The following is a 19,254-nucleotide window of genomic DNA, read 5'->3' on the forward strand; positions in this document are numbered from 1 at the left end:
TTTACTAAAGCATGGGGACAGGGCCTGTGGGCAGAAAGAGCTGCACTGGGGTTGCGAGGAGTGGCTGATTATATATTTTTAAGTTGGGGGGGTTAGGGATACTGTAAGTCTCTAAGGAATTTGGAAGAAAGGATTTCAGGACCTCAAGGGGCTGGCTATTGTTAAGATAAAGTTACTTTTAGTTTTTAATAAAACATTAAAGAAGTAAGGCAACCATGAGTTGCTTGAGGAAGGTCACACTCTTCATGTTTCAGGTGTCTCACAGTGGGCTGCAAGCTGTAAGGAGAATTAATTTAATCTACATTTCTCTTGCCTTGGTTCCCTCATCATAAGGGTGTAAGTTCTCTACACACTCTAAGCCAAAGCAAGTCATGGGATTTGAAGCCAGAGCAAGTCTTGGGATTAACGTCGATGCAGTAAGGAAGTAAACTCCTCCAATGGGAGTATGGGTTAGAGGTTAAAGGAGTGAGTATTTTTGAACATTAATATGCTAGAAGCACCTTTTTAAACATCGTGGAATGTTCATAAATATTAATTATAAACTTTGCAACAAAATGAACCTCAACAAATAACCTCAAAGAAAAAAAATTTACAGGTTACCTTTCTTGACCATAAGGCGATATGACAGGACATGATTCACAAAAATTTATACAAAAATAATAATAGTAATAATAAATTTCTAAAGGAGTCCATAACTGATTTCCAGTGGCAAGAAGAGTAAAGGGAGTCTCTCAGAGGATCACTGTTTCTAGCAAGTTGTTGGGTGGCCAAAGCCTATAGTTTGTTTACATTGAAAAAAAGCTTCACTGAGAGTTAAACTTTATCAGTTAGCTATATGGAAAAACTTAAGTGAGATGCCTAAAAAGACAGTGGTCTGCTGGGAACACAGTGTTTTCCCCATCACAGGAAGGGCTCCACAGTGTTGGTCCAAATGGTAAGTTGTGTTATGATAAGGAGTCATTGGTCCACATCAAACAGAAATAAACAGTGTCTCTCCCATAAATTAAATACATTTAATTTCAAGGACTGCCTCTTATCATGAGATTTGATTTTTCCTATATTTATTTATGTATTTTTATTTTACTTTATTTTTTTCAAAGAGAGACAGAGGTGAGCAGCGGAGGGACAGAGAGACAGGGAGATACAGAATCTGAAGCAGGCTCCAGGCTCTGAGGTGTCTGACAGAACCAGATGCGGGGCTCAAACCCACGAAATGTGAGATCTTGACTTGAGCCGAAGTCAGACACTTAATCTGACTGAGACCCCCATACACGTTGATTCTTCCTATATTTAATTGTTAAACTGCCCCCTCTATTTTATTTTTTAATGTTTCAAATTTTTATTTATTTATTTTTAGTTGAGAGAGATGGCCCATGTGAGTAGGAGAAAGGGTCAGAGGGAGAGAGAGAGAGAATCTCAAGGAGGCTCCACACTCAGCTCTGAGCCCCGTGTGGGGCTGGATCCCACAACCCTGGCATCACAACCTGAGCTGAAATCAAGACATGCTCACACAACTGACTGAGCCACCCAGGGGTCCCTGCCCCCTCCATTTTAAAGAAATATTTGTGATTCTAGAGGGCAGTATTTTTTTGAAACTTTGCAAATATCATGAAATTTTACCTGTTCCTGAAATCCAAACGTCTGGTAGCATTCATGAGGAGTTTTTACCCATTTTCTCTTTGAGGTCTCAGGAAAGGAAAGAACTGGCTGGTTTAGCTCAGTATTGGATCTTTGGTATTGGCGGTCTGTATTAGGTACCTAGCGATTATTTTGTATAAAAGAAGTAACAAGAACACAGTGCTGGTGGAGACTGGTTACACATTCACTAATCTGTTTTCCCATCTCCTAGGGAAGATCTGCCCTACCTATTCCAGTCCCCTAGCAATCAGGTGTAGCCATAGACAGTGTGGCCCTAGAATGTAGGTTGAAGCAATATTGGACACATCCAGAACTGGCTCTCAAGTTCCCTCATGCAAGAGCATCTATAGTTCTCTTTATGCAGATACCCAGATCAATTTATTTTGACACTCTTATTCCTTTATTAATGTGGACAGAACCACGTGAGTCAATCACTGAATATCCATGTACCAGAGAGTACTCAGATAAAGACATTGTCTCTTGTACTGATTAAAGAGGAAAATGATATAAAACTTCACTTAAGGCTAAAGGAGACCTACTGAGGATATACTGAGCATCTCTTAGCACTCGAGCAATGGCCCAAGGATCTGTAAGACTTGGGTGACTATTTCTCTCTCTCTTTTTCTCTCTCTAGCCTCTGCTCTGAACAATTAAGCTTCTTAAGAAGATTAACTTTAAGTTCTTCTTGAGGAAAAGAATCTTAAGTGACCTTTAAAATAATTATAATAGTTATGTCTTTCTATCTAATACTCAAGGCAAAGATACTGATTTATATTCTGCCAATGTGTTGGGGATAGTGGTAAAAAGAACTTTTAAAACTATTTTTAATGAACTACTACAGGTGACATATCTACATAACTGAAAAATCTAAGTGGAAATGACAGCCTAATGATTTCTTGTTTCCAGAAGGTTTTAGGTTCATTGAGTTGTCCATTCCACTGAAATCCTGCTGAAAAAATGCACAGAGTTTCCCTCCATAATGTCCCTCTGAGTTTACATAATAGTCACAATTTCACGTGAAAAGATTACTTCAAAATCCCATTCTAGCATGGATTTTACATTATGTTAGATATTCTCTCTCTCTCTCTCTCTCTCTCTCTCTCTCCCTTCTTTCTTTCTCTTCCTTTTAATTCTGGATGTGGAAGATCATCCTCCCATTTTATAACCTGTCAAAGTCAACTCAAAGGAAGCATTCATGAAAACTCACGCCTGGTAAAATGCTGAATATCATTTACCAAAGAATATTTGTTTTAACTCATATATTTTGTCTTCATATTATTACAAAGCTATTTTGGAACAGGAATTGGGTCAAATTGTTACATCCATTCTTCTCTCAACTAATTTACCAACTTGATTTTCATTATTTTCAGATTGAAAGATTTTTGTTTTCATTTTCATCGATTCTAAATTGTCTCATCACTTGCACATGGAATAGAATTTAGTTTTGAATGTGGTACAAGAGCTACTTAGAGGAAATTTCTAGAAGATTTCATACCAATATCCTGAAGTAAAATATGCACAAGTTTCTTGTCCAGCAGATGATTACTTGATGCTGCTGCAAAGAATAGCCTGACACACCAGGTACTTTTGGATAATGCCTTTTGGCCCCCCAAAAATAAACCTAAGGCATGACTTGTGATTGAAACACAATGATCTATGGGCAACATTTTCTAGCCACATCAGAGATCCAGACTACCAAGAATAGCTATCATTTAATGATGGTCTGCCGCCCTTCCTTCCTTCCTTCCTTCCTTCCTTCCTTCCTTCCTTCTTCCTTCCTTCCTTCCTTCTTCCTTTCTTTCTTTCTTTCTTTCTTTCTTTCTTTCTTTCTTTCTTTCTTTCTTTCTTTCTTTCTTTCTTTGATTTTTAAGTAATCTCTACACCCAATGTGGGGCTCAAATTCACAGCCCCAAGATCAAGAGTCACATGCTATACCACCTGAGCCAACCAGGTGCCCCAAGGGGGTTTTGCTATTTTCAACTCGGCTCCAGTCATCTCTAAGTTCTATCACTTTCTACAAAGTATGTACCATAATTCGTGGCTTACAGATGAAGATATTGGAGAACAAACAACTTCTGCAGAGTCATAAAGATAGTAAATTGCTGGGCCAGGGTTCAAACTCAATTTCTGTTCTTTTTTTTTTTTTCCATATTACCATGGAGAATATCTGACAAAATTGTGCAATAATCAGATGGCTAAAGTGCTTAGTCGAAGCAGTGCTGATGTTTATTTGAGAGTACATAGACTTCTTTCAGAGAACCATGTGCAAAGTATATTTTTCTTTTAAAAAGCTTCAATTACCATATATTGTGGATTTAAGTCAAACCGGCACATAAAGTGACCTGCGTTTTTCTGTATAAACATTTAGTTTTTGGTGATGTATAGGTTTACTCATCCAGCTGTTCCTCTAAACAGTTGCAGCCCTGGGGCAGAGATCATTAGACTTCAGCTCTTTCCCTGCAAGCAGGGTCTCAGCCATTAACACGGAGCCAAAAGGTGGGTGGGGGACTTTGTTGAAGGCTTAAGTTGACATCTCAGTACCATAAAATGTTTGACTTGAAAGAAGTTGAAGATCACTGTGTTGAGTTCCCCTATAATGGAGAGAAAATTCAGGACCAAAAGGCAAGGCGAGCTGTGCTCGAGACCACATCGTAAGTTAGCAGCAGAGCTCAGGTCACTGAACTGGTGAAATGCTCTTTCCAATGTCCATTGAGATATGTGTTGTCTGGAAACAGAAAAAGGCTTACCATCTTTTTGTAAGATGCTTCATGTTTCCCCACGCGTTTCACGACTGGTGGGAGTCACATGAGCAAGGGAAGGAGGTGGCTGAAGCCCTGTGTGAGATGAGCAGCTTGCTGGGAGTATGTGTGCTTTATTTATTACTTTATCACAATTCTTGGCATTTTTTTCCAAAAATGAATCATGAACGTCATTGCCGATGGTATTTTACGGGCCAGTTCTTGGGAAACCTTGAGATAGCACCACTCCGAATCTTGTGCAAGAGTTGGATTCTTACAGGATATTCCACTGCACAATATGACAATGATGGTGATTTTAATGCAAGGGTTGGCAGGATGAACCCTAAGCGTTTTTGTATAAACTTTTAGTAACACTGTATTCTGTGAGATCTACCCGGGCTCAATTTGCTGAATCGGTCAAATGAACAAAAATTTAACTTCATATTGTTTGTTTTTTCCAAATAGTTAGAACTGCATTAACATATTGCTTCTTACTTTTTCTTCCCCAAAGACACACACACGCACACACACACACACACACACACACGCACGCACACACACACAGCTTGTGCGGTATTATGACAAAATATATCAGGACAAACAATTGCAAAGATATTCTCTGGGGTGATAAAATATATCTTGCAAATTATTTTCTGTGTTTTTCTCCACATTCACATCGCTCTTCTATCAAATCACCTGTCCTTAAAAAAGAAGATAATTTGTTGCACCTTTCCTTTATCTTCTTTAATAAAACAACTATCATAATAAGTCTCTGCACCATCACTTTGTATTCGCAAATAACATAAAACCTGAAAAACTTCTCCCAAAAATGAAAGGCAAAGACAGATATAAGCATCACATTTTAAATAGACTTTAGTAGAATTCACTGACATTCCTGATAATATCCCTTTTCTTGTGAGACACACAGAAGAGGGAATAGTGAAGGGACAAACTGCAGGCTACAGCAACCTCTTAAAAATTGTTAATCAGTGTCAGCAAATGAAACTGACAAAAGCATCTGGAGGAAAGATTGAGTAATTATTTTTTCCGTGTTAATGGCCCATTATTTGTGGTTTTTATGCCTATGTTTGTTAATTGTAATTGCCTGTACTCTACTGTTTATTTTTAATGAGTCCCTTAAAAATGGAGCACTAACTACTGCACGATTTATTTTCATTTTGTTTACCATAGAAAGGGCAGCGGACAAAACAGGACTCCATCTCTTTAAAGGGAAAACTAAAACTGTGCATCAGTGAGTGTAAAAAAAAAAGTAACTTTGGAAGTTTGTGTGTGGGGTTTTGCAAATGAGGAAGGAATCAATGAACTGAACTATTCATCGACTGGGTTTCACTAATCCATGGAGATTCAGACCAATGTACATTTTTGTTTTTTTGTTTCTTCTGTGTCATAATTATCATTTTGGTTTTACAGTGTTCCACGGTAGAATACAAAACAGGTTGCTTAAAATGTAAAACAGATCTCATTTCTTCACATACTGCAATATTCTAGATCTTTCTCCCTGCGCTCCATGATACTAAGCTCCCTGAGGTCAGGATTCCCCAGTGTCTCAGTCATCTTTGTAAGATCAGTGCTTAATAGACACATAGTTTTGTAGATAATAAATACTTAATATTTATTTACTGGATAAATCAATGTAATTACTATTAGCTTCTAGACTGAGCAAGAGAAATTATTGCACTCCCCAAATCAGCAAAGCAGAATTGACAGGACACGTCCATGATATAAGCAATTAAATTTATAGTGGAGATTTTCGTGACTTAACAAAATGCTTGTTTATCTACAAACTCGTGCATCAATTTCCTAGGGCTGGTATAACAAAATACCTGAACTGGTTGGCTTAAAACCACAGAAATTTATTCTCTCACTGTTCTGGAACCAGAAGTCTGAAGTCAAAGTGTGATCAGGGCCATCTTTGCTCTGAAGGGTCTGGGAAAGAATTCTTCCTTGTCTCTTCCTAGCTGCTGGTGGCTGCCAGCCATCTTTGGCATTCCTGGGCTTAAAGTTTCATCACTTCCTTGCTTAGCTTCTCTTTGCACATGGCCATCTTCCTTCTGTACATGTCCTTGTCTCTTCGGATTTTCTTTATAAGGACACTGGTCATTGGATGAGGATCCACTTTAATCCAGTATAACATCATCTTAGCTACATCTGCAAAAGACTGTATTTCCAAATAAAGTCACATTCTCTCATTCTTTTTTTATTCTTTCTAATTTTAATGTTTAATTTTTCAATGTGCCACATCACGACTTGATAAACATGATGTACATTGTAAAAAATTCCCTACAATTGTGTTAATTAACATATCTGTCATCTCATATATTTACTAATTATTCGCATCTGGTATATTTACTATCATTTGTTTTTATTTTGGGGAGAACATTTAAGTTCTACTCTCTTAGCAAATTTCAATTATACAATACAGTATTGTCAACTATAATCATCATATCAATACATTAGACTCTCAGATCTTATTCATCTTATAACTGAAAGTTTGTATTCTTTTACCAAACTCTCCCCACTTCTCCCAAAGGTCGCTGACAACCACCACTCTACTCTCTTTTTCTGTGATGTTGACTTCCTTCTAGATTCTACATGTAAGTGATTCCATGCTGTATTTGTCTCTCTGTCTGGCTTATTTCACTTGGCATAATGTCTACCATGTTCATCCATGTTGTGACCAATGGCAGGAATGCCTTCTTTTTTTATTGCTGAAGAATATTCCATCATGGGTGTGTGGGTGTGTATAGATAGATGTTTGTGTATATACACACATGTATACACACGCAAACACAAGTATGCACTCACACACACATCATATTTTCTTCATCTATTCATTTGTTGGTGGACACTTAGGTAGTTTCCATGTCTTGGCAATCATGAATAATGCTTGAACCCTTTATTCAATAATGCTTGAATCATGAACAACATGGGGGTGAGGATATTTCTTCAAGATAGTGATTTTGTTTCATTCGTATATATCCCCAGAAGTGAGATTGCCAGATCATAGGGTAGTTCTATTTTTAATTTTCTGAGAAAACTCCATACTATTTTCTGTAGTGGCTGTACCAGTTTGCATTCCCACCAACAGTGTTCAAAGTATCCTTTTCTCAACATCTTCACCAGCATTTGTTACTCCTTGTCTTTTTGATAATAGGCTGAGATGACATCTCACTGTGGCTTCGATTTGCATTTCCCTGATGATTCGTAACATTGAGCACCTTTCCATGTATGTGTATGTCTTCTTTGAATATGCCTATTCAGGTTCTTTATCCATTTTTTAATTGGAATGGGTTTTTTTGTTTGTTTGTTTTTGTGTGTGTGTGTGTGTGTATGTTTTTGCTATTGAGCTGTATGGGGTTTTGTATATTTGTGATATTAGCTGGGATATTAACCCCTTACCAGAGTTTGCAAATATTTTCTCCCGTTCTATAATTTTTATATTGTTAATGGTTTCCATTGTTGTGCTGAAGAATTTTAGTTTCATGTGGTCCAACTGGCTTATTTTTGCTTTTCTTTGAAGTTACATTTTCTTCTCGGGGCTTTATGATCTTAGGTCTTCAGTCCTTATGTGTACATTTTTGTGTATGGTACAAGATCGGAGTACAGTTGCATTCTTTTACCTCCAGTTTTCTCAGCACCAGCTATTGAAGAGATTATCCTTTCCCTATTGTATATTTTGGTGTCTTAATTGCAAACTAATTGACTACATATATATGGGTTTATTTCTGGCCTCCCTATTCTGTTCCATTGGTCTGTCTGTTTTTATGCCAATACTGCATTGTTTTGATTACTATAGCTTTGTAATGTAGTTTGAAATCCAGTGGTGTCATACCTCAAGCTTTGTTCTTCTTTGTGAAGATTGCTTTTGTTATTCATGGTCTTTTTTTTTTTTTTTTTTTTTGAGCTTTGACACTCAAGGCCATTTAAAAAAATTTATTAGGTTTATTTACTTTGAGAGAGAAAGAGAGACAGAGTGTGAGCAGGGGAGGGACAGAGAGAGAAGGAGACACAGAATCCGGAGCAGGCTCCAGGCTCTGAGCTGTCGGCACAGAGCCTGACGCGGGGCTCGAACTCACAGACCATGAGATCATGACCTGAGCTGAAGTCTCAACCGACTGAGCCACCCAGGCGCCCCACCATTGGAATCTTAGTAGGGATTGCATTGAATCTATAGCTTGCTTGGTGTCATATAGATATTTTAACAATATTTATTCTTCCAATCCATTTATAATAGCATCAGAAGAATAAAATACTTAGAACTAAATTTAACCAAGGAGGTGAAAGACCTATATGCTAAAAAGTATAAAATACCGATGAAAGAAAGAGCAGAAAATATAAACAAGGCCACGTGCTGAGGTTCCCATTAGGCATGAATTTAGGGGGGACACTATTTGTGTTAGTACCCCCTGGATGAAATGGCTTCCTGGCCACAGCACTTACTGGTTGTGACCTTGGGAAAGATGCTTTATATCTCTAATCTTCAGTTCCTTTGCATTTAAAAGGAGAGCAGTGTTAGCACTACCTACCCTGCAGAGTTCCAGTGAGCACAACCTGAACTAATGGATGTAAGGGCTTCAACAGCACCTGCAATATCAAGTGAGCTCTAATAAACAACATCTTTGAAATAAATAGAGTAGAGTGCAATGGGATATTTATGATAATGTCTTTCACTAGAACAGTGATGAAATGCTAAGGCAAAATTCTTACACATGGTTATATGAAACACCAAGAAATGCAAATCTCTAGAAAGACCTAAGGGTACAAAAAATATGTTGAGTAGCTGCTCAGAGACTTTCTATTGAATAATGCATTGTTCCAATAGAATCACACTAGAAGTTTTATTATCGGAATTCAAAAAGGGAGAGTACTGGGTGTGGTGGTTTAGAGTGGAGAGCTAATGCACTATTCCAAAGGGCACAGTTTGAGAAGAATAAGCCCAGGAGAAGGATGGATCGCATCTTCTTCAAAGAGTGCTTTGTGAATACTGTTTCTTACAGTTGGATTTGTGTTAAGAATTGGGAAGTAGAGAAATGAAGTCTAAGAGCGGTTACATGCACCTAATAGATGTGAGAGCAGAGAACAGCTTTAAATTCCTCAGATAGTAAAGCCACAGCAGTAACAGCGGCAACAATAAAACTAGTCTTCTTGGGAAGGATTACTCGGTGCGCTGTTCTACCCATGTTCGGTGCCTCATTTCACCTAATCCTCACGGTCTTCTGAAGGAGATACTAGTAATTTTTCCATCTTTCTTGAAGATAAAACTGAGGCACAGAGAAGTGAAATTAATGAAGTGCTACTTGGTGTCAGAAAAAAAGCATTGGAACTACGCAGTCTGATGTTATTGCTTGTGGTTTTTACCCTTTGTGATTTTTAATTGCATTAGGAAACTAGCGATAATTTTTATGTTCTGGAATGTAGGGAGACTCAGTCCCTCCCTCTATTAGCGAACAATGTTAACTTTAAGGATGAGATTTGCTCAGAAGTGAGTGTGAGGACACTAGATAACTAGAAGCTCAAATTTCTCCCATTAATTTTATTTATTAAATCTTTATTGTGTGCCTATTATGCATTAGGCACTCAGACAACAGAGCTTTTCTGAGCCTTGACTTACAAGGTGGCCATGTGACTTAGGAGACCACCATGTCTCCTAACACTGCCCCATGACCAAAAACAAAATGACACTCTCCATGTAGAGTCTCGCTAAAAGATAGACAGTGAAGGAAATTATTGTAGGGATGCAAATAATGTAAGATAATAATGATAGTATAGTGGAATTAGAGTTTGAACTGGATAGCGGTGTCTGGGTGACTCGGTTAAGCCTCTGACTCTTGATTTCAGCTCAAATCATGATCTCAAAGTTCACGGGTTCAAGCCCCCCATCAGGCTCTGCACTGCTGGGGATTCTTACTCTCTGCTCTCTGTGTCCCTTCCTCACTCCCCCTTAAAATAAATAAATAAACTTTTTTTTAAGTTAAAAAATTTGAACTGGATATAAATATTTTTAAGTATATGAAGTAAAGATTTGACTGAATATTCTACTATTTCATGCTGGGTTAAAAATGGATTTTTTTTTCCCTGTAGATTTATGTTTCTTTCTCACCTGACTCCGCTTCATGAAACATTGATTGGAAAAACTTGAGATCAAGCTAGTCGTCAGTGTTAAAATAGTTAATAGGTTTGACTCAGAATATATCATGAATCAAAAATAATCTTTTAACTTGGGCAAATAACTCGTCAAGGAGAATAGTGTGTTTTAATAAATGTGTCTCCGTATTTAAGTGAAAATATTTATGCCCAAATTAGCAGCATGTCTCATTCTTTTTCAACATCTTAGAATGGAATAAACCACAGGAGACAGAAGTTTCCTTTGTCTGATTTAATTGATTTTGGGGAGATAGACCAGCCTAAAGCCACCTGCATCAAATAATAAGAGTGTAGAGATAGGAGTTAAAGTACCATAAAAGTTGGGAGTTAACCCTGATGCAGTAAACAATTTGCAGTCTCAAGGATACTTTGAGATACAGTTTTTATCCCTACAACTTCCCTTTTAGGAACAAAGTAAGGATACTAAAAATGGATATACACCCACGGTGTCCTTAATGCAAATAAGATCATTAACAACTGCTATGTTGCCAGCAACACCCTCTCCTTAGAAAACCATGGATAAATTACGAGGATATTATTCCAATACCAAGAAAAAAAGAGGGAAAATTGGTGCTATTTTAATTTGTTTTCCTTTCTTCGTGTCTAATGAATGGGTTTGTGCATGCAAGTGTGTGTATACGTACTTAATTACTTTAAATAATTTGGAGGAAAGAGGGGTGTTGGAAGAGGTTCTCTGCAAATTCAGCTAGCCCAGAAGGAATTGTCAAACCACTTGAATAGAAAAAGAGAATGGGGAAAATCGAGTGCCTTCCATGAGCCAGACCCTATGTGATTATCTGGATACACAAGGATAAAGAAGATAAAAAAGTTCTTGTCCTCAAGAAACTCAATCAGGACAAGGAACTATAAGCAGAAGTGAAAGTGAACATTCAGGACTAGCTCCTATGGTATTAAGCAGCCAGGGTAAGATGTAACATGGATATGGGAAGGTAAGAGGTTGGAAAAATAGCTTGGAGACAATTACTAGTGACTTGAATTGAAGACCTAAAGTTAATGCTCTACTTTCCTTTCCTTTTTTTCCATAGCCAAAGAAGTAACAATGCCAGACAACTATATGAAAAGATTTACTTTTTAAATATTTCATCTGGTCTATAAATTGAATGTTTATGTCTCCCCAAAATTCATTAGGTTGAAAACCCAATCACCAAAATGATGGTACTTTGAGGTGAGGAGGTGGGGAGGCGATTAGGTCATGAGGGGGAAGCTTCATGTATAGGATTCATGTCCTTACAAGAGAGGCCCACAAAACTCCCTTGGCCCTTTTACCAGGTGAGATTATGATTTAAAAAAAAAAAATAAGTCCTTCTAGGAATTGGGCTCTCATCAGACACAGAATCTGCCCATGCCATGATCTTGGACCTGCCAGCCTCCAGACCCATTTAAAAAGACCCATTTAAGGGGCACCTGGGTGGCGCAGTCGGTTAAGCGTCCGACTTCAGCCAGGTCACGATCTCGCGGTCCGTGAGTTCGAGCCCCGTGTCAGGCTCTGGGCTGATGGCTCGGAGCCTGGAGCCTGTTTCCGATTCTGTGTCTCCCTCTCTCTCTGCCCCTCCCCCATTCATGCTCTGTCTCTCTCTGTCCCAAAAATAAATAAATGTTGAAAAAAAAATTAAAAAAAAAAAGACCCATTTAAAACAGGAATGTGCAGGATAGGGATTTTAAAAAGATTGTGAATCAGATAAATATATTACCCTTGCACATTGACATAGACATTTTTTTTCATGTTAATAAGAAATTGTGTTTTTGTTTTTCTGATATTTAGAAGTATTTCCAGGTTTGCTGCTTTATACTGTTTTTAACTTTATTTTCAGATTTGAGTGAGAAAGTTCTAAACTGTGAGTGATAATGTGAAATTTGGCCGATGTAGAAGCACTCTGTGGGGATGCTGGGTCTCTGTGGCTTACCTATATGTTTAAATGGGGCTGGATGAGTCAACCAGGGTGGACCAAAGGCTATGATTTGGTGTTAAAATTAGGACACGCATCGGCAGTGTCCCTTCCTTTAGCAAGTAGACAGCTCTGGGAGTGTTCTTTCTGTGGCGCTATTTGAATGTGTAAAAACACCACACAAAACCTGTGGAACAATTGGAGCCCGGCAAATCCAGATTTTCCCATTCCTCTTGTAATTTTTAGATCAAATCCCAGGTTAAACAATGCAGCCAGCCCGTGGCACACTCTGTAGGGACAGAGGCAGAGCAAGGTGCACGGTGCTTTCTGTGAGCAAATCAAGAGGGTTTGTATTTGGAGGCTTGGTTATTTGCAGTTTGTTTTCTGTATTTTAACATTTGTAAAACAACAAGAAAAACTACCTTTCAATTGTGGTTGTTGAAGCTTTGCTGGGAAAAGTCTATTCCACAGCAAAAATTCAAGGCAGGAAGGGAGGCTTAAATTAGTGTTTCTCTAACTACCTGAGGCAAATAGCTTTTTTTTTCTTTTAAATTTCCAATATATTGATGACCATCACTTTTGTAAAATCTAATAGAAGTTACTAGAAAATTAAAGACATGCAAAATGTAAGCTCCCAGTTTTTATTATTAGATTCAATAGAAATATTTTTCCTTTGTCAAGCTGCTCTACAGGTTTCTAAATGATTACAATTTGCTACTTTTGTCTCCACATTTTGTAGAAAAGCTCCGGTACATGGACCACACTTCCAGTATCACAGGCTTAGAAAATTGTGAAAGCAATCAGGAAGTCCCAGAGCAAATGATACAGTTAAAAAAGAAAAAAGAAAAAAACTTGGGCGCCTGGGTGTCTCAGTTGGTTAAGTGTCCCCCCTCGACTTCGGCTCAGGTCATGAACTCGTGGTTTATGAATTCGAGCCCTGCATCGGGATATCGGGATTCTCTCTCTCTCTCTCTCTCTCCCTCTCTTCTTTGTCCTTTCTCTGTTTGCATAGTGTCTCTCTGTCTCAAAATAAATCAATAAACTTTAAAAAAAAAAAGCTATACGTAACACTTTGCTGAGTCAGGACTACCTTTGTTTCTCTGCATTAACCCAAGTTGCAGCAAGTTACCAGCTGGCTGCTGTCTGATTTCTGCAAAAGTAGAGACATTGTCTTTGAGCACTGAAACAGTAGCTGTTGGTGGAATTCCGAACTGAGAAGCTATTTGTGTGTGTGTGTGCGCTCACATGTGCAGAACTATAACCTATAATCCGGGGGAACTTTGGGATCTTCATGATTTTTTTTAAAGTAGCATCAAAAGAAACATACCCTCTGGAATACTGGCAATTACTTCTAGTTGTTTCTAAATTCATCTTTGTAAAATTTACAAATATAGAATGGAAGGCATCTTGGGGAGTTTCACTGAGCGATATTACCTCATTTTTAGAGCTATTTGTTTTCTGCTGTTTTTATTTTTTCAGCACCCCCCATTTCCCTCTATAAATCCTTTCCTCTGCTTCGTCCAAGTTTGTACTTCTTACTGAATGATGAAGAAGGGGCTATCAGTCACTTCCACCTCCATTTCCCCTTCCTTCTAAAACAATAGAAGTCCTGATACTCTTTTTATGAACAAATGATTACCCACAATAATAAAAGCTTGATTCCCAATCGTCCCTGGCAGTCAAGGGTAATTCTGAGAGTAACTGTAGACAATGGGATAAGAGCAGAGGTGTTGGCACCAGGTTGTGGGAACCATACTTAAAAGACCCCTGGCAATCACACTTGGCTTTATTTTCCTCTTTGCCTCTACCTAATTTCTGGCTGAAATGCGGAGCTCCACCCATCTTGGTTATAACGTTGTCTGGGGAGTAGGAATCACATACGCTGGAATGAAGAGTTAGATGAAGTAAGGATCTCTAACAGCTCCAAATACCATCCCATCTCCCTACCATTTCAAATAGATCTCCTCTGAAAGTTTTGACCTTGAGAGAAAATAAACTTCTGCCTTATTTAATCAACTATTACTCAGAAACAAACCTTGTCCTAACTGATGAGTGTGATAATAATGGAAGCATATTACAAATACATTTCTGTGCTTTTCAACATGGTAGCCATTATCTATATGTAGTTATTTAAAAGTTAACTTAAATAAAATGTAAAATGCAGCTCCTCTGTCACCCTAGCATACTTTATGAGCTCAATAGCTATGTGTGCCTAGTGGCTATACTGACCAGTGCAGAAATTGTAGCTATTTCCCTCATCGCAGAAATTTCTGTTGGACAAGACCTAAGTTATTTCTTATTGTGACAAAATAGATATTTACTACAATTTTCATTTCAAGGGAAGCTGGGTGACTGAGTCAGTTGAGCATCCAATTCTTGGTTTCAGCTCAGATCATGATCCCAGGGTTGGGGGATGGAGCCCCACATCAGGCTCCATACTAAGCATGGAACCTGCCTGGGAATCTCTCTCTCTCCCCCCACCACTGCCCCTCTCTGCTGTTTGCACTCTCTGTCTCAAAAAAAAATTATTTTCAATATCTTTAAAGTACCTACATACGGAGTCGCCCAGATAATCAAATAAATATGTTTAAAAAATATAAAAATACATAGCAAATTTTGAGATAATTAAATGTTTGAAAACAAATCACAAGAAATACAAAATCATTCCTGGGATGGATGGACATAAAATTCAAGGGTTGATCCAGGGCCTGAAAGAAATAATTCCAAATTCTTCTACCTCCCTTCCCCAATTTTCCAACTTATTATTTCAGGTGAAAGTGGATATCAAGGATGCCTACATGGAAAAGAATGAGGAGAGGGGCAGTGAGACACAAAAGTTAAAAGATATACCTTGGTCATCTTTTGGTTGGTAAAATAAAATAATGAGGGCCAACTGTATTTCAACTGACTTTGAGATAACAAAACATAAGAACTGACATTATTTACAGTAATCTCATTTCCTTCATCTTTGTCTTTCATTTTTATTATTTTCCTCTTATTTGAAGTCACGTGCCTTATTTTCTACATAGTGTTTGGAGCACCTGCACATTACAGTATGCTAAGACCTCCAGAAGTTTGTCTATGACACATTTTCCTTTCCTAAGATTGTGAGAAAGACGTTTTCACAAAGATGAAGTGTAGTATAACAGAAAGTTTAGAAACTATTTCATTGTTAAAACCTAGCAGTTTGGGGGCGCCTGGGTGGCGCAGTCAGTTAAGCGTCCGACTTCAGCCAGGTCACGATCTCGCGGTCCGGGAGTTCGAGCCCCGCGTCAGGCTCTGGGCTGATGGCTCAGAGCCTGGAGCCTGTTTCCAATTCTGTGTCTCCCTCTCTCTCTCTGCCCCTCCCCCGTTCATGCTCTGTCTCTCTCTGTCCCACAAATAAATAAACGTTGGAAAAAAAAAAAATTAAAAAAAAAAAAAAAACCTAGCAGTTTGTTACATTTCTATTTTTGGTTGTCCCCATAGAAGATATCCAGGCTACTGCTCCTTTCTTCCTATTGTTCTTCAAACTTATTTTAACGCAGACTTCACACTCAACGTGGGGCTTGAGCTTACAACTCCGAGATCAAGAGTTGGATGCTCTACCGACTGAGCCAGCCAGGTGCTCCTCCTTTCTTCATATTGACTAGTAGACTTTCTACTTTTAAATATGCAAGTATATCCTTTCCCATGAGGCCTTAGCTAAAAACCAACCAACAAAAACCTTTATTTATTTTTAAGTGTTTATATTTTTGACAGACAGAGAGAGAGAGAGAGAGAGAGATCAGGGAAGGGGAAGAGAGAGAGGGAGATACAGAATCCAAAGCAGGCTCCAGGGTCAAGCTGTCAGCACAGAGCCCAATGTGGGGCTCGAACTCACAAACTGTGAGATCATGACCTGAGCCAAAGTTGGATGTTCAACAGACTGAACCACCTAGGTTCCCCAAAAGCCTTTATTCAAAAACATTACAGTAGATTTTATTCTATAAAGTGATGATGAAAATTGAAGACTTGCTCTCTTAGTGAACTAAATTTTTTTTCCCATCTGGACTTAGTATTCAAGGGATATCACACTGAACCTCATTCATATGGAAATGCATTGGAAACTCATCACAATGTTATTGGCTATATAGTAGAATTCAACATATATATATATATATATATATATATATATATATATATATATATTACCCAGACATGTATGGTGGTGATTCAGGAGTTCAAGATATTTATTTTGCCTTAATCACTTTTCCCCAGAAAGAGGTAATACCTTGATGAGCTGTGCATGCTTTCTGTCGCTATATCTCAACCCTAGGTCACAATAAACCATGGCTTTCAGCCTTAGAAAGGCATCAGTGAGGTGATGTAATAGAAAGTACATAAGATTAGAAAGAGTTGAGTTCAACCCCTGGATCCTGTTAGTTGTGGAACATGGTTAAGGGTCCTAGCCTTCCTAGGGCTCCACAAAATGAAGCATAGATTATTTATTTCTTAGAGATATTATGAAAATGAAGTAAGAAAACTTACTGGACTATACCACTGTCTTAGTTGACTTGGAGTGTCATAACAAAATGCCATAGACTGGATAGAAATGTATTTTTACACAGTTCTGGGGGCTGGAAGTCTGAGATCAGAATACCAGTGTGGTCAGATGCTGATGAAGAGTCTCCTCCAGCCTTCATGCTGTGTGCTTACATTGCCTTTCTTAAATATGTGTGTGCAGAGAAAGAGAGAGCGAGCAAACTCTCTGATGTCTCTCCTTACATGGACACTCATCCATCCTATGAAACCAAACATCACCTTTATAACCTCATCGCAGCAAAAGCACCATCTTCAAGTATCATCACATTGGGGTAGGGCTTCAACATATGGATTTGGGGGTAATGTAAACTTTCAGTCCATAATTATCTGGCACACAGGAGTCAACTGGTAAGTGCTCAAACACTAAGAGAAAAGTGAATCATCCTGTAGAGATGGATAGGACCTAAAAAAGGAAAGTAGTTATGATCACAGATACATGTTTGAGGATCTCACTTTTGGTGTGAACATCTAGACTAGAATTTCCTGGATGGCCTTTTGAAGAACAGGAGCTCCAGAGATGCTCAAAAAGGAAAAAAAAAAGGTTCCATGTTCAACAACATTTTAGAACTTTTGCCTGAAATAAGAAAATCTTAAAATACTACTTAAACCCAAAGATCCCGAACTTATTTAACTATATGATCCTCTTGTGACTTAGTCCATGTAATATAAGAGTTTCATGGAACACAGTTTGGGAAACACTTATATTTATGAAGTTTATCATTTATTTAAAAAGAGTTTGCACTTGGGGTGTTTGGGTGGCTCAATGGGTTAAGCATCCAGCTCTTGATTTCGTCTTCATGATTTCATGATTCATGGAATGGAGTCCTGCATTGGCCTCTGTGCTGACAGTGTGGAGCCTGTTTGGGATTCTCTCTCTTCCCCTCTCTCTGCTCCTCCCCTACTTGCACTCTGTCTCAAAAATAAATAAATACACATTTAAAAAAATAGAAAAGCTTTCACTTAGAAGTTGAAGAAGTAATTTGTTAATTCAATATATACTCCTATTCACAATTGACCTTAAGGCAGGACCCAAGAATAAAGATTTTATGAGGCTCTGTCTCATGTTTCTGTATGTGACTATACATATGTCATGAGTGTATGCATCTATATACATACATGCACATATAAAATATGTATATATACATAAATATATATGTGTATACACATATATGTATTCTATGAATTTTTTTATATAGCCCACTTAATTAAAATAATTCAAGATGACTCAAACTTTGTTTAAAATGGTTTATCTCATGCACAATATACCCATTGAAAACAATAGCTAACACATTCCATGAACATGCTGTCATTATATTAAGCTCTCTACATATATGCTTTTATTCAATCCTCAAAGTAGCTTTAGGAGGCAGGTTCATCAGTTAGTTCCCTTTTACAGATTTGGAAATTGGTGCTCTGAGATGTTAAACAGTTTGCCCAAAGTTCATCTTGGATGTAATCAGTGCAGAACGACCCTGAGATGACCCCCAATGGGTGATGCTTCTATCCAACCCCCTTCCTTGAGTACGAGCACAACCTGTGACTTGCCTCTAACTGATAGATTATGGCAGTAGTGAAGGATATAGTCTGATTTAACTCATGTCCTTAACAAATTGATACTGAGTTAACTAAAAGGAGATTATCTTGGGTGGGCTCAGCTTCATCTAGTGAAAGCCCCTATAAATGGCACTGGGGACTTCCTTCAAGTAAGTGGTCTGCCTGCTGACTTAAAGGAAGCAACTAACCGCCAATTCCATAGCTGTGAAGAACTGAATTCTGCCAACAACCTGAAAGAATTTGGAAGACCCTGGACTTCAGATGACAGCATAGTCCAGACAAATCCTCGATCGCAGCCTTGCGAGACCAGGAACAGAGGACTCAGCTCTGCAGAGCCTGGATTCCTGTCTCTCAGGAGGTGCAAGATAATAAACATGTGGTGCTTTCCACCACAAGTTCATGGACATTCATTACATAGCAGTAAAGGGCCAATACGATGACGAAGATGGGTTTTTAACTCAGGCTTGAGTTTGTACTTCTAACCTCTGTGATATCCAGTCTGTTATAGCATAAAGCTCGGTGTCCAGTATCCTAGAGATGCACAGAAATTTACCTTGTGGTCTAGATGTTTATGGGGCCAAAGATGGGCAACAAGGTGAGTTGCAAACATAATATCTTATGTGGGTATTTTGTTTTGTTTTGTTTTGTGTGTTTGTTTTTCTATTTAGTGTTAAAGATACTTAAGTGGT

This window comes from Puma concolor, chromosome B3 (assembly GCF_028749965.1).
Source record: "Puma concolor isolate L17-30 chromosome B3, mPumCon1.1.hap2, whole genome shotgun sequence".
Lineage (NCBI taxonomy): Eukaryota > Metazoa > Chordata > Mammalia > Carnivora > Felidae > Puma > Puma concolor.